Source organism: Furipterus horrens, unplaced genomic scaffold (genome assembly GCF_987537825.1).
Source record: "Furipterus horrens unplaced genomic scaffold, mFurHor1.1.pri manual_scaffold_2, whole genome shotgun sequence".
Taxonomy (NCBI): Eukaryota; Metazoa; Chordata; class Mammalia; order Chiroptera; family Furipteridae; genus Furipterus; species Furipterus horrens.
The window spans coordinates 36957335-36969981 of record NW_028327172.1 but is presented as its reverse complement, the minus strand read 5'-3'; the positions used below and the strand labels follow the sequence as shown (position 1 = coordinate 36969981).

The following is a 12647-nucleotide window of genomic DNA, read 5'->3' as shown; positions in this document are numbered from 1 at the left end:
AAAAGTTTTTTTTTTTTTTTCATAAGATGGCTCTAGTAGCACTTAGTTGTCTTTAATTTTATTTGAAACAATTTTGTTAATTGTGTTGTGACAGCTGTCATCAGCATGCATTTAAAAAGAAACAACGTAATTGGTGAATTTTTGTGTAGTCATTTTAATATTGAAGATGGAAGAAGATACGCAACATTTCGGCATATTAGGCTTTATTATTTCAAGAAAGGTAAAAACGCAACTGAAACGCAAAAAGATTTGTTCAGTATATGAAGAAGGTGCTGTGACTGATCGAATGTGTCAAAAATGGTTTGTGAAGTTTTGTGCTGGAGATTTCTCACTGAACAATGCTCTGTGATTGGGTAGACCGGGTGCAGTTGATAGTGATCAAATCCAGATATTAATTGAGAACGATCAACATCATACCACACAGGAAATGGCCAATCTACTAAAGAAATCCAGATCAATAAAGTTATTGGTGAAAATAAAAACTGTATCTTTTATTTTATGGAAAAAACCATACAGATGTTTTGGCCAACTCAATATTTGTATGTGTTGGGTAACAAAAGAAGTTATTGAAAAGAATTTCACCTGTTTCTTTTCACCTTAACACAGCTACTAGAATATGTATCATGACACATGTGGCTCACATTGTATTTCAGTGGGACAGTGATGTTGGTGGAGAGAGAGGCCCAGGAGAGGAAGCTGGGTTGGTGACATGAGCACAGGGGTTAGCGTGAAGAGGCGTGAAGGGTCCCAGGGGCGTACTCTGTGGCAGGCCCTCATGTCTCTGGACCTCTCTGCCCTCTTCTGTAACGTGGCACTAACAACCTTACAGCTGGGGTTGAGGATGAAGTCAGGATGCCCATGAAAAACACATCCCATTGTGAGGCATGGTTCCCCTTGTAATAAAACAGTTAAGGACTGAGACAATTATACTATACAGTATACTGATATTTTAAGACACAGGTGAGACATTTAGCCAATTGCAGAATAAGAGACTGGTGTATGGGAAATGCATTTAGAACACAATGAGTTTTAGGCTGGAGGTGGATCTGTGTCAGAGGATGTGGATAAGAAACTTCTATTTCTGTTGCCCTTGGCTTGCTCTGCTCCAGGAATTCCCTCAGCCCTCACTTTGGAGTTTGCACCCAGGCTTTTAGAGTCCTTCTTCCTTGTTTTGTTCAAAAAGGCCAACACGGAATTTTTAATTTCTTTTTTACCTTCAGGTATTTAATATTGTATTCCTGAAACTCAGCACCCATTAAATTCGTGATGACCGAATTGTTATTTTACCAATATTTACTGAAAACCTGGATGTATCAGGTATCTGCCAGGCTCCAGGGACTTATGGTGAGCAGGACACAGGCCCTGCCCTCATGACACTCAGTGTTGGGAATGAGACAGTTACCAGGCCAAGGCAGAGAACTGGGGGATGTGAAAGCATTCCTGATTGTTAAATCCTGTGACTCAAAGGATGACTTGATGAAAGATCACAAAGGAGGGAGCTGAGGGACAGTGGTAGCTGACCAAAGTGCACTTTCTTGTAATTTCCTTTTGGACAGTGACACTGAGAAGTAGTGTTTACTAAGGATCCTACCAGCCCTCAGGGGTTTCCAGCACTGTGGCCATGTTTGATATTAATGTTGCACCTGTATGTTAATTCCACTTTTCATTGTCAGTTACAGACCCCAAAGGTGGTGCACACAGACCAGTGGCCCTCCCCAATTGGGAGTGACTGGGGATAATTGGAAGGCTTGTAGAGGACCAGTGGGGCAGAGGCAGTTGGGTAGGGCTCTGCAGGGGGTATTTGAGGGACATGAAGTAGCTTTGACCTGGCACTGAGGTGCCACTAAGGCAGACAGTCAAATCATTTCTGCAGGAGATAGCATCTGATACTCATCCCTTCGGGCTAGTCTTGTCACAGTGGCAGTAAATAAAGCTGCCTCCAGTGTGTTCCCAGAATATCTCTCTGCAGAATGTCTTTTGAGGGGATGTTTGACTTGCAAGCATGTGGTTGATAAAATAAATATATTTAGAAAAATGTAAACCTCTCCACGAGAGGTTTTAGTCTCTTCTCTCCCCAGGGAAAAATAAAGCCCTTCTTTAACCTCTTTTCTTTCCTAAGTGTAGAATTCCTGCCATACTTTATAAGAAGAAATATTTTTGGAATGTAGCACCTGCAGAAATATAAAGGGGCTCTACCCAAACCAGTGGCTACTGTGTGGGTGGTTTCTTGAGGGCTTGTGAAGAGATACTCACTCTTGATGCCTGCAAAACATCTGAGGAACTGGTCTGGGGCTGCAGGAGTGGGGATTCAGAGTCTCTTAAATTGTTTTTAGCTGATCTGCGAGCAGGCAGCTGTAGTAGACAACTCTAATATCAGAGGAGCCTTACCATTTAATGACACCTGGCTAGAACAGCGCTCGGTGCCTAGAAAAGTTCCTGGCAAGATGTAGAAACTTAATATATAGTTGTTGAATGAGTGAATGTCTGAATAAATGAGTGAATGAAGGACTGAGGCTCTTTCCTGAGCTTTGGAGATGTTGTGGGATGAGAGTGCCCCAGGCCTCCCCCTCACTTCTTGGGAGTTTTCTGTAGATCAGCAGCAGCATCACCTTGTTAGCACAGGAATCACCTGGGGGTACAGATTCTGATTCAGTGGATCTGAAGAATCTGCCAGTAGTGCTGGTTCACAGGCTGCACTTTTAGTAGCAGGGCTCTATTAGGGTCAGTCAGATCATTAATAAGTCTTTAATGACTTCCCAGAAGCACTAGGGATCTTGGATAAAGATGAAAGTGTTGGCCCTAATCTCAGAAAAATGTGTAGTCATAGTAAAAATTCAAGACATCCTTAGAAGCTGTAGGAAAAGCAATTCATTGTTATTCACTGGTGTGAATAGTGATCCAGGGAAGGAGTGAAGAGCTTTTTCATGAATCAAGGGATCTTGGAATCAAAGTTGTGCCTGGTTTTAATCCAGTGGGATCCCTACAGCCACCCCGACAGCTGGCCCTCCAGCTTCTGCTTAAATGCCATCAGGTCAGGAGTATATTGTCTCTTGCTTGTATAGTACTGCCATTTTACAGGTGCAGAAACTGAGGCTCCTAGAGATGAAGTGACTGTGTAAGGCTGTATTCTTTACAGAGGCACTGCAGGGACCCAAACCTTTTGATTCCAGTTAAATGTTCATTTAACTGCACTTCATTTGGCCATGATTTGGTGCAAAAGCAGAGAGGCAGATCCTAAAAGCTTGATTGAGCAATTGAACTTATAGGAGAGAAAAAAATCAAGGTATTGTAGATTCTAAAGCAGGGCTGACACAAGCTGTGTTGAAGGAATTGGAGTACAGTAAGCCCTTCCTTGATACTGTTGACAGGTACCATAACTGTAAGCGAAATGACATATATTGAAACGAATTTTACCGTAGGCTAATTGACATAAACAGTAAAGTTCCTACAGCATCTCATCAACATTATGACGAAATGACATTATTTGAGGACCTGCTGTATATACCTTGAAAGTCATCTGGGAGAAGCTAACCCTGTACGTCATGGAGGCTTCTCTGACAGTGCGTTCTCAGTCATAATATATCCAGGGGCACAGCTCTTTTGATGGGGATTTCATTATAACAAAGGACTGTTTATTTCACTCACAGACCATTCTCTTATACTGAGCTCAGGTAAGGTCTCCTAGAATCTTTACCCATTAAGCCTAATCCTTCCTCTCCTGCTGAAGCTACAGCACAAACCTCTTTTCATATGCTAGACCATTTGGGTTTTTTTCCTTTAGAAAAATCTAAAATAATTTTTTCTTACCAGATTTGGAATATATGCCCATTATGGAACATTGAGAAAATATGGAGAAGCAAAATGGAAAACAACTATCAATAATTGCAGCACTCATGGATAATTAGTCTTCCAGACTGTTTCAATGCAGTGTGTATTTGTTGTCATTTTTACAAATTGAATTATATTGTTTATGAATGTTTTGTGATTTTCTTTTTCTGGTGAATAGAATTTCATTCATCTTTCATTTCAGTAGGTACTTGATATGCAATATCAGTCGGTAACATAATTTCATAATGGGATATGTAATTTATTTCATTTTCCTTGACATTTTGCTTCTTTGCTCTTATTTTTTGGCAATTGTCGATCATGCTGTAATAAATATTCTTATAGGTCAATCTCAGTGCCTTCATTGGTAAACTGTATCTCTGTTTTCTGTTCCTGGAAATGGAACAGTAAAGTCCAAGATTAGTTTGACAGTGACTGTCATGGCCCTCTAGGTCATTCATTCTCCAGCCTCATCTCCTCATTCCTCTTAGGTTGTGACTTCACTCTTGGGTCTGCTCTCTGAAATATGCTCACTTTTGACCAATCCTCTCTTGATGGTCTCTGGGATGCAGATCAGAGATCTTACTTTTCTTACTGTGAATGTAGCTTTTTTAATCAGGGCAGCCTAATAGTACATTAGCTTTTCCAGCAGCCTCATCACACTGAGTCATTGAGCTTGTGGGCAACCCAATCCCTTAAGACTTTCTCATGTGATCTCCTCTACCCTATACTTGTGAGTTCATTTTTTCCCCTTCCTTTGGACTAAGTGCATAACTTGACATTTATCCTTATTAAATTTCCACCTTGTTAAAGTCAGCCAGTCATCATATCCTTTGAGATAGTATCAGGAACAGACTCTATCACCCTTTATAGTCATTGTCTCTTCCAATTCCCAGTCACTGGCAAATTCCAGTGTCAAATGATTCAGCAGATCCCAGCAGTCATTTTCATCTCAGTTGTCCTCACTAGTTTGTGAGTTCTTCAAGACCAAGGCCATAGTTATTATTTCTCTTTTAAAAACTGTGTCCTTAACTTCCATTTTATTATACCTGCCGTAGCGAATACATAGAAAACGTTGCCATGTGAAAATGTGTTTTGATTTAACTCCAGGTATGAAGGCATGTTGGTGGTGGTGGTATCACAGTGATGAACAGTGTGGAGAAAGGAGTCTAGGCTAGCTTGCTGGGTGCGGAGCTTATAGTGAGGCCGAAGAGACAAAAAAACGAGGAACACATATGTAACCGAGTAAGGCTAAGTTTAGGTGCTCTTCTGAGGTTGCACAGGGGTTGACTGGGCTTGAGCTGATTGTTGAGATGGATCTTGATGTCTTGCAGAAAGGCAGGCAGTGGAGGTATTTTTTGAGCACAGTGGGTTGAATGCCCAAGGCAGTGGAAACCTGAACTGGAGATGAGGGATGGCAGCAGAGATATTTGCTAGGAGACTTGATGACAGAGAACCACCCAGCCACTGTCTTGAGAATTGTGTTGAATAATGAGCTCATAGAGGGGTCTTATCTGATTGTGTTCTGTGAGATGTAGAACAAAAGTTGCCCTCCCTTTTTCTTTTTTATTCATTGAGCTGCAGATTCATAAAGTTAACACCTGCTCATGATTGATATTACCCTTAGATCAGAGGCTGGCCTGAAATCAGAACCTAGCAGCTCAGATTCTTCTCTATTGGCCCATACTCTCAATAAGCTAGATTCATGGTGTGAAAACAGCATGATAGCTCCTCCATTTATCCACTTCGGGGCCTGCGTGGGGTCTCATCTGCATTTCTGAGTTTCAGACCCTCATCTATAAAAGCAGAGTAATCCCATCCTGCTTGCCTTTCTGGGTTGTGAAACACACACGAGGGGGGTGCTTGCTATGAGAAGAAGTAAGCTCTGAGCACTGGGCTTTGGACACAGCTGCCTCTAAGGAAAGGCCTGTTGAGTTGGATGACAGTGAATGGGGCAGCATTTCTTATCCTTGGAGAGCTAAGGGACAGGAACCTGAGTGTTCCAGCTCCCCTGGTGTGGCTTGTGGTATTTTCCTCCTGGCTCTGAGGTCCCTATTTCCCACCCGCAACCAGTTTAGCTCTCCTGGTTAGAGCAAAGGCTCTTGTTCACAGAAAGGGAAGGAAGCTTTCCTCCAGGGAGGGAGAAAGATTTCTGTGGAGCCAGATGCAATCACAGGGAGTTCCAGCACCTCAGGCCCTGCCCCGGTGGTCATCTTGGAAGTTTCAGGGTTTTCTCATTGGGTGGGGCTTAGTTATTTGTGCAGAGCGAGCTTGCGGGTTTCTGAGGTAGACACAGTTTATTCCTCTTGCCTTTTTCCACGTATGTGGTGGTGGTTGTCAGTTTCCTCAACTACAAGGAGCCTAGCGCATATTTCTGTAGAGGTGTATTCAGCAGTGCATACCTACTCAAATAACACACATATATGTGTGAATGTACATATATATGTAAACAAACATGCATTCGCAGCTAGATAGAAATATGCAAATACGTACTGATTGTTTTTAAAGAAAATGTAAAGTCTAAGGTTATATTGAAACTTGGTTTCATCTTTTGTGTTGATCAAGTGTTAATGTGCTGCAATTATTTCAATTTAGAAAAGGAAATTCATGCAGGGAGATGGGGAGAAAATAACTCCGGCTAATTGTCAAGAATCCAAGGCAGCCCAGAAAAGCAGAAATTGGAATCTTTTTAAGTGTCTGGCTCAGGAGTTTGTTATTATTGTTTTTTAATCTAGTTTAGAACTACTGACAACTTCCATTCCAAGGGATGGCTGTCTCCTTCTTCCATAGTTAGTCAGAGGATTCTCTTTTTCTCTCCCTCCCAATTCCTTTTGGTACATGCACTCTGAGTCAGCATGGGGGACAGGGCCTACTGCAGGAGGGATTAGAAAAGAGGAGGTGGAGAAAAAAAAGATCTTATCTTACTGTGGTGGTTCAGTGTCATCCCAGGTCCCTGACCTGCCCCGGACAGAAGGTAGAGATGGGGTTAACATGTTTGCAATTCCAGGCAATTCCACGTATGTTGTCTCTTCGCTGCCCTAGGAGGGAGCACACGAGGATACTGAGGCATGGCGACAGTAAATGCATGGCCCTAGTACACAGCTACAAAGTGGGGGAGCAGGCATTAAAACACAGGCCTCTGTGTTAGAGCCAGGCTTCCTGCCAAATCCAAGTCTCTTGGCAGATCTCTGCCTGCCCTCCTTGCCTCCTAACCTGCTTCGTTTTTTTGAGCACCTACTATGTGTTATGCACTGTTTTGGATTTGGGGGTTACAGCTCTGAGCAAGATAGAGATATAGAGACCATGAGACATGCTGCATCTGGCCCTGTCAGCACCTTGCTTTCCATATTGCCTGCATGTCTTTCTATACATGCAGCTACCATGTGTGTTGATGTATCAGCCTCTCACTGGACTGTGAGATCTTGAGGGAGGAGCATATTTGTTACTCATCTTTACCTTTCCAGCACAGAGCCTGGCCTGAAGTTGGCTTCATGCCTGTGTAAGGCAATTGAATTAATGCTTTTATGTGTTGCATGACACCAGCCAAACTGAATAATCCAGGTACTACTGCTTCTGTGTCTCCGTTAGCACTACAGAAGTAGACTTTGTAGGCTGTACTTCACCTAGACAGCTTGTGAAGTGAATAAGGCAGTCTCTCAAGCACTGCATCGGAGTGTGTGAATTGTGAACAGAACTCTCTTTTAAAGCGTTGATATGGTTGTGATTGTTTATGCTGGCAAATAGTTTGCCTCTCAGAAATGTTCTGAAATTCCAAATGCATCCTTTTTTCCTCCTCTCCTTTACTATCTATCTGCATTTAAAGCTGGAATATGTTAACATGTTTACAGCCTGTTAAGACCAAAGAGCTTAATTTTTTTCTAGCCTTTTGTTTTTCCTTTTCGCCATTACCCCACCTAGAACAAAGTGCTCAGCAAAGGCAGGTTTGCATGATAGCAATGTACCTTAGAACAAAATGAATTCAACTTAAAGAAGGAAATGGAATTAGCATATTATTTATATTTAAGATTTTAGATACTTTGTTAAACTCAAATAGTTACTGTTGTTAAGTGGGATAGAAGTGATCACCTCTCTTCCTTTGAAAGTATATTTTATCAATGATTGTTCTTAAACCTATCTGTGAATCTATGAATATTCCCTGTATGTGTTCAAAGTTTCAGGTGCAGATATAATCCTCAGAGCTTACTGAATGGTGCTTGAACATATTAATTGAATATAGAATTTTTACCAAATTTGGTGGTCATATGGGAGGTGATGGGTTCCATCTAGAACCTTAATTTTTTATTCTTATTCATTCACAAAAGCAAGAAGAACCAAGAGAATGTTTCTTTGAGTTAGAAAAATGAGGTTCCTGGCTGGTGTGGCTCAGTGGATTGAGCAACGGCCTGTGAACCAAAGGGTTGCAGGTTTGATTCCCAGTCAGGGTTCAAGCCTGGGTTGTAGGCCAGATCCCCAGTTGGGGGTGCATGAGAGGCGACAGCACATTGATGTTTCTCTCTCTCTGTTTCTCTCTCCCTTTCCCTCTTTCTATAAATAAATAAATAAACAAAATCTTTAAAAAAAAGAAAAATGAGGCTTGCTTCTCTTTAAATTAATTGCTATGCATGAAAATATATTTTCTTTTTAAAATTTACTTATAATTTTCTTTTAAAACAAATTTATCATCACTATCTTTTATTGTTCTATCTTCTTTAGAAGCAAAAATGCTGTTAGTATGTACACATATATAATGTGGTTACTAATATTTTATGGGACTTTTAAAAAATTGAAGTTTTGCCCTGGCTGGTGTGGCTCGGCTGGTTGAAGCATCTTCCTGTGCACCAAAAGGTCACAGGTTTGAGTCCCAGTTAGGACACATACCTAGGTTGTGGATTCAGTCCTTGGTCGGGGTGTGTGGAGGCAGGCAATCAAGTATTTCTCTTGCTCTTTGACTCTCTTTCTACCCCACTTTCTCTTCCCTCCTTCTTCCCTCCCTTTCTCTCCCTCCCTTTCTCTCTCTCAAATCAATAAATGTATCTTCAGGTGAGGATTGAAAAAAATTAAATCAGATTTTTAAAAAAATTACGTTTTGGACAATCCAGGAATGTGTGGGCCAGAAGTCTGCTTGGTCTGGTAGACAACTGAATGGAGTAGAAACAGAATCTTATACTTGAGAGCTATCTACAAGTCTGGTTTTAGCTCCGTTGTTTATAGATGAGGAAACTGAGGCCCAGGGTGGATAAGCGAGGAATTGCTCAAGGTTATATGATAGTTGTGTCTTACCAGCAGAAGTTAACCTCCTCGGAGTCAGATTGGGTGTTGACATATCTCTGGCTCCATAATTCATGTACATTCCATAATAAGGATGGCCTGACTAAATAAACAAAAGACTAAGCAAAAAAAAAAAAGAAAAAAAAATCATTATCTACATTTAAAAATGCTCTCTGAGTTTCAGGTTCCCTATCTCAGATTCTCAAACGTTCATTACCTGTGGCAGTTCTTTGTGAACATATGAGAATCAAAACCCAAGGTTCATGCAAGGACATTGCTTACTTACGGAGGGTGCCCAGACAGCTCACAAGTAGGTACATTTCTCCCATTTACAGTGTCATTTTAGTATTACCTGCTTGGAGCTGTAATTCAACTATATGAATGTCCTATGTGGGGTTTCCCCTGAAGCTTAACTTAAGCCATGCTAGAAGTCATTTGTGTTCTTCAGTTGGGGTGCTATATACTCTAGCAGCTTGCTGCATGGTGAGTTTCCAGTATGGATGAGCCTAGCTTATGCTTGCCTCTTAGTATCACTCATTGTTTGCTCAGTAATTGGAAGGAAAAAGAAAAAGGAAAAGAAACATACATTGTTCAGTAGCAAATGCAAAGATTTGTTCTCCTGTGTGAAACATACACCAGGAGTGGACTTGGAGGTGTGTATAACAAAATGGTTTTGAGGGTGATTAAGTAAATGATATGACAGAAACATGTGAAAGATGAAATGCTGTCCATGTGCTCACTGCCTTAAAGAATGGGAAATGGACTAGGCAAAGAAGAGCAATTATCGTCCTGCCTTCTGAGTGATCCCTCAAGTATTGATAAAGGTTTAGCGACCTTAAAGGATGTTTTCTAATTTTAGCCCAAAGAATAGGTGTTTGACAAATGACCAAACTGCAATTTAAACTTTTGTACCTGCAAAGAAGAAAATATCCCCTTGACCTCAAGAGAGTTTGAAGAGGTGATGTATCTAAACATCTGTACTGCTCTTGGCACCTGAGTCTCAGCCTGGGATATCAGATGATGGGTGCAGAGCTTTAACTCTCTAGGAATATAAATTATGGAAACTACCCTTTTCTATTTGAAAAAGGAGGCTGGGGGGACCTGTCTGGGAATCCTCTGCAGTTGGATCCTTTTCCTTTCCGTTTCAGGTTAGAAAATCATTGGGTTTTCTGTGAGTATAAGTTGCCTTATTAACCACTTCCTGCATGTGAGCTCTGAAAATCAGAGCAGTATTATAGCCTCTCCTTTTTTCTGGCAGTTAATTAAAAGATTCAGCACTTACTGAAGGTGATGTGTGTTGAGCCAGGTCCTGAGGACCTGTCCAAGTACGATAAGGGTGCTGCCTTCATGGAGCTTGACACAGGTGGCCAGGCACTTACAAAGGTGCTCTGCTATGAGGCATGATGCAAAGGGAGCATGCAGCAGGGCACCCCGAAATTTGGTTTGACGAGTGGACAAATGATTTAATGTTTCTAAACTCCATTTTCTTATCCGAATAATGGATATAGTAATATTACGTCTCTACCTAATATAGCTGTGATGAAGACTAGAAGAGATAATAGAAGTAAAGTCCTGACCCCCATGCCTTACACAGTAGTGTTGAATAAATATTAGCTGTGGATATTATTTCCATTTATTCCTACAAGGTATTTTCTTAAACTTTGGCCATTATGTTTGATTTTAGGAGCCAAACATCTTTTTATACCCATCAATTAGAATTTTGCTGATTTGGCAGAGGAGCTGCAGCTCATCCTTTAGCTCCCACAGTGACTTGGAATTTGGAGTGCATCCTTGCGTAATGGAGATGTGGATGGGCATTGTCTTTGACCTGATTCCAGCTGGGCCATGATCCCAGCTGCTGAGCTGGACAGTGGTAATGTGTCCAGGCTAGCACCTTCTTGGTTTTCAAAGTCTGATTTTATAGCCCCCTTGTTTTTCCTCCTTCCCTTTCCTGGCTGTGTGTTCTAGCCCTGGCTTCCCCAATAGAGGATGGACAAAAACATTTAAAAGAAATGAAATCCTGCTCCGTTTATTAGTTATCTGTTTACTCCCACAGGAAATAGTTTAGCTTAGCAAAGAGAGCTAAGGTAGAGATCGTGCTGTGCACAGCAGTAAAATGTTGCTTTTATTGGTATAATAGGTAAGCCAATACCAGAGCGGTCTAGGCATCGGTTAGGCTGTGTTTGACTCCTCTACTTATCTCTAGGTTTTAGCATTTTGATAGTTTTGCTTAAGTTTTCTGAGGATATAGTTGATGATCTGAGAGATTTTCAAAATCTCGTGGGACTTAAGCAGATAACTTTTATCCTTGGGGAACCAATATCACTGGTACTAGTATCAGGCCCAGGAATCTTACAATGATAATATTAATCTTTGTCTAACCTAACTTACTGTGCTTTGTAGAGAATAACTTAGTGGGAGCCGCCCCCTGCTAGGCATCTTGGTAAGTGCGTCCATTCATTGTTCACTTCAGTTTTAAAAATAAAATATTAGGGAATTTAGTGAATGTAAGAAACTGTACTGAAGTGATGGTAATTAAGATTTTAAATGGTGTTCTCTGATTGGAGAGGGAGGCCTAACAAAATTTAAAAAGCAAATCTTAAATTATATGTTATCTGTGAACAGGGGTGTTATTTGACAAGCGGTACAGACATCAACACAATGGAAGCCACTGGAAGCCCCCAGGTGTGCCAGATACTGACTCTGTACTTGTTGGATAGTGAGGAGCCATGGGGACAGGGGCATTCAGTGGGCTCAGACCACTGACTTTTTACCAACTTGTGTGGAAGTATTCCAGTATTTTAAACAACCAGTACGGCTGTACCAGTGAGGGACTGACACATTCCTTTATTCAGAAAACACCTAGACTGTGACAGGCGCGGTCTCTGTCTTCACGAGATCCCCAGCCTACACCAGTGGCTTCAAATATTTCCTGTCCTTGGACTCCAGGAATCTGTCCTTAGGAAATGATTATAAGGATGTTGCCCTAACAGTGAAAAGTTGGGGCAAAATCTAAATGTCGAGCCACAGAGAAATAGCCAAATAATGGCAGATGCATGACATAGACTACTCTACCTCTTAAAAACCATGAATACAAAGAAAATTTCAGGACTCAGGAAAATGCCGAATATGAAATTTTAGGTGGACAATAAAAGAACCGAAAACTCCAGGGAGTAGAAGAATAAGTTATTCATGCAAGAAAATGCATCAAAATGCATTGTTAGTACGGACTTTTGTTAGGAGGACTGTGGGGAAAGTTTATCTCCTCTGTATGTTTCCTATAGCTAGAGTAGTAACTTTATCCTTGGAACTATTTCATAAATATTATATTTTGAAAATTCAGTTTAAAATTAAAAAATTACTGTACAGTCAGTGGCCATGTATGTTGAATATAAACTTGGAAAAGTACATTTGGGGGTTGTGTTTGTCTCCTGTAAAGGAAGCTGCTGACTCTGTGGGGTAAATTAAGAGCCTAGGTCAGCCTCCTCAGGCTGGCGTGCTGGCCCCTCCAGCTTTCCATGCTGCTGGGGTTCCGAGAGGCCCTAATGGGCTTG

General features: G+C 41.2%; 1 protein-coding gene across 8 annotated transcripts in view; it reads left to right on the top strand.

Annotated features, from left to right (window-relative positions):
- TEAD1 (TEA domain transcription factor 1) overlaps window positions 1–12647 on the top strand; it is a 244182-nt gene that overhangs the window by 46669 nt on the left and 184866 nt on the right. The gene's annotated exons all lie outside the window — the stretch shown is intronic.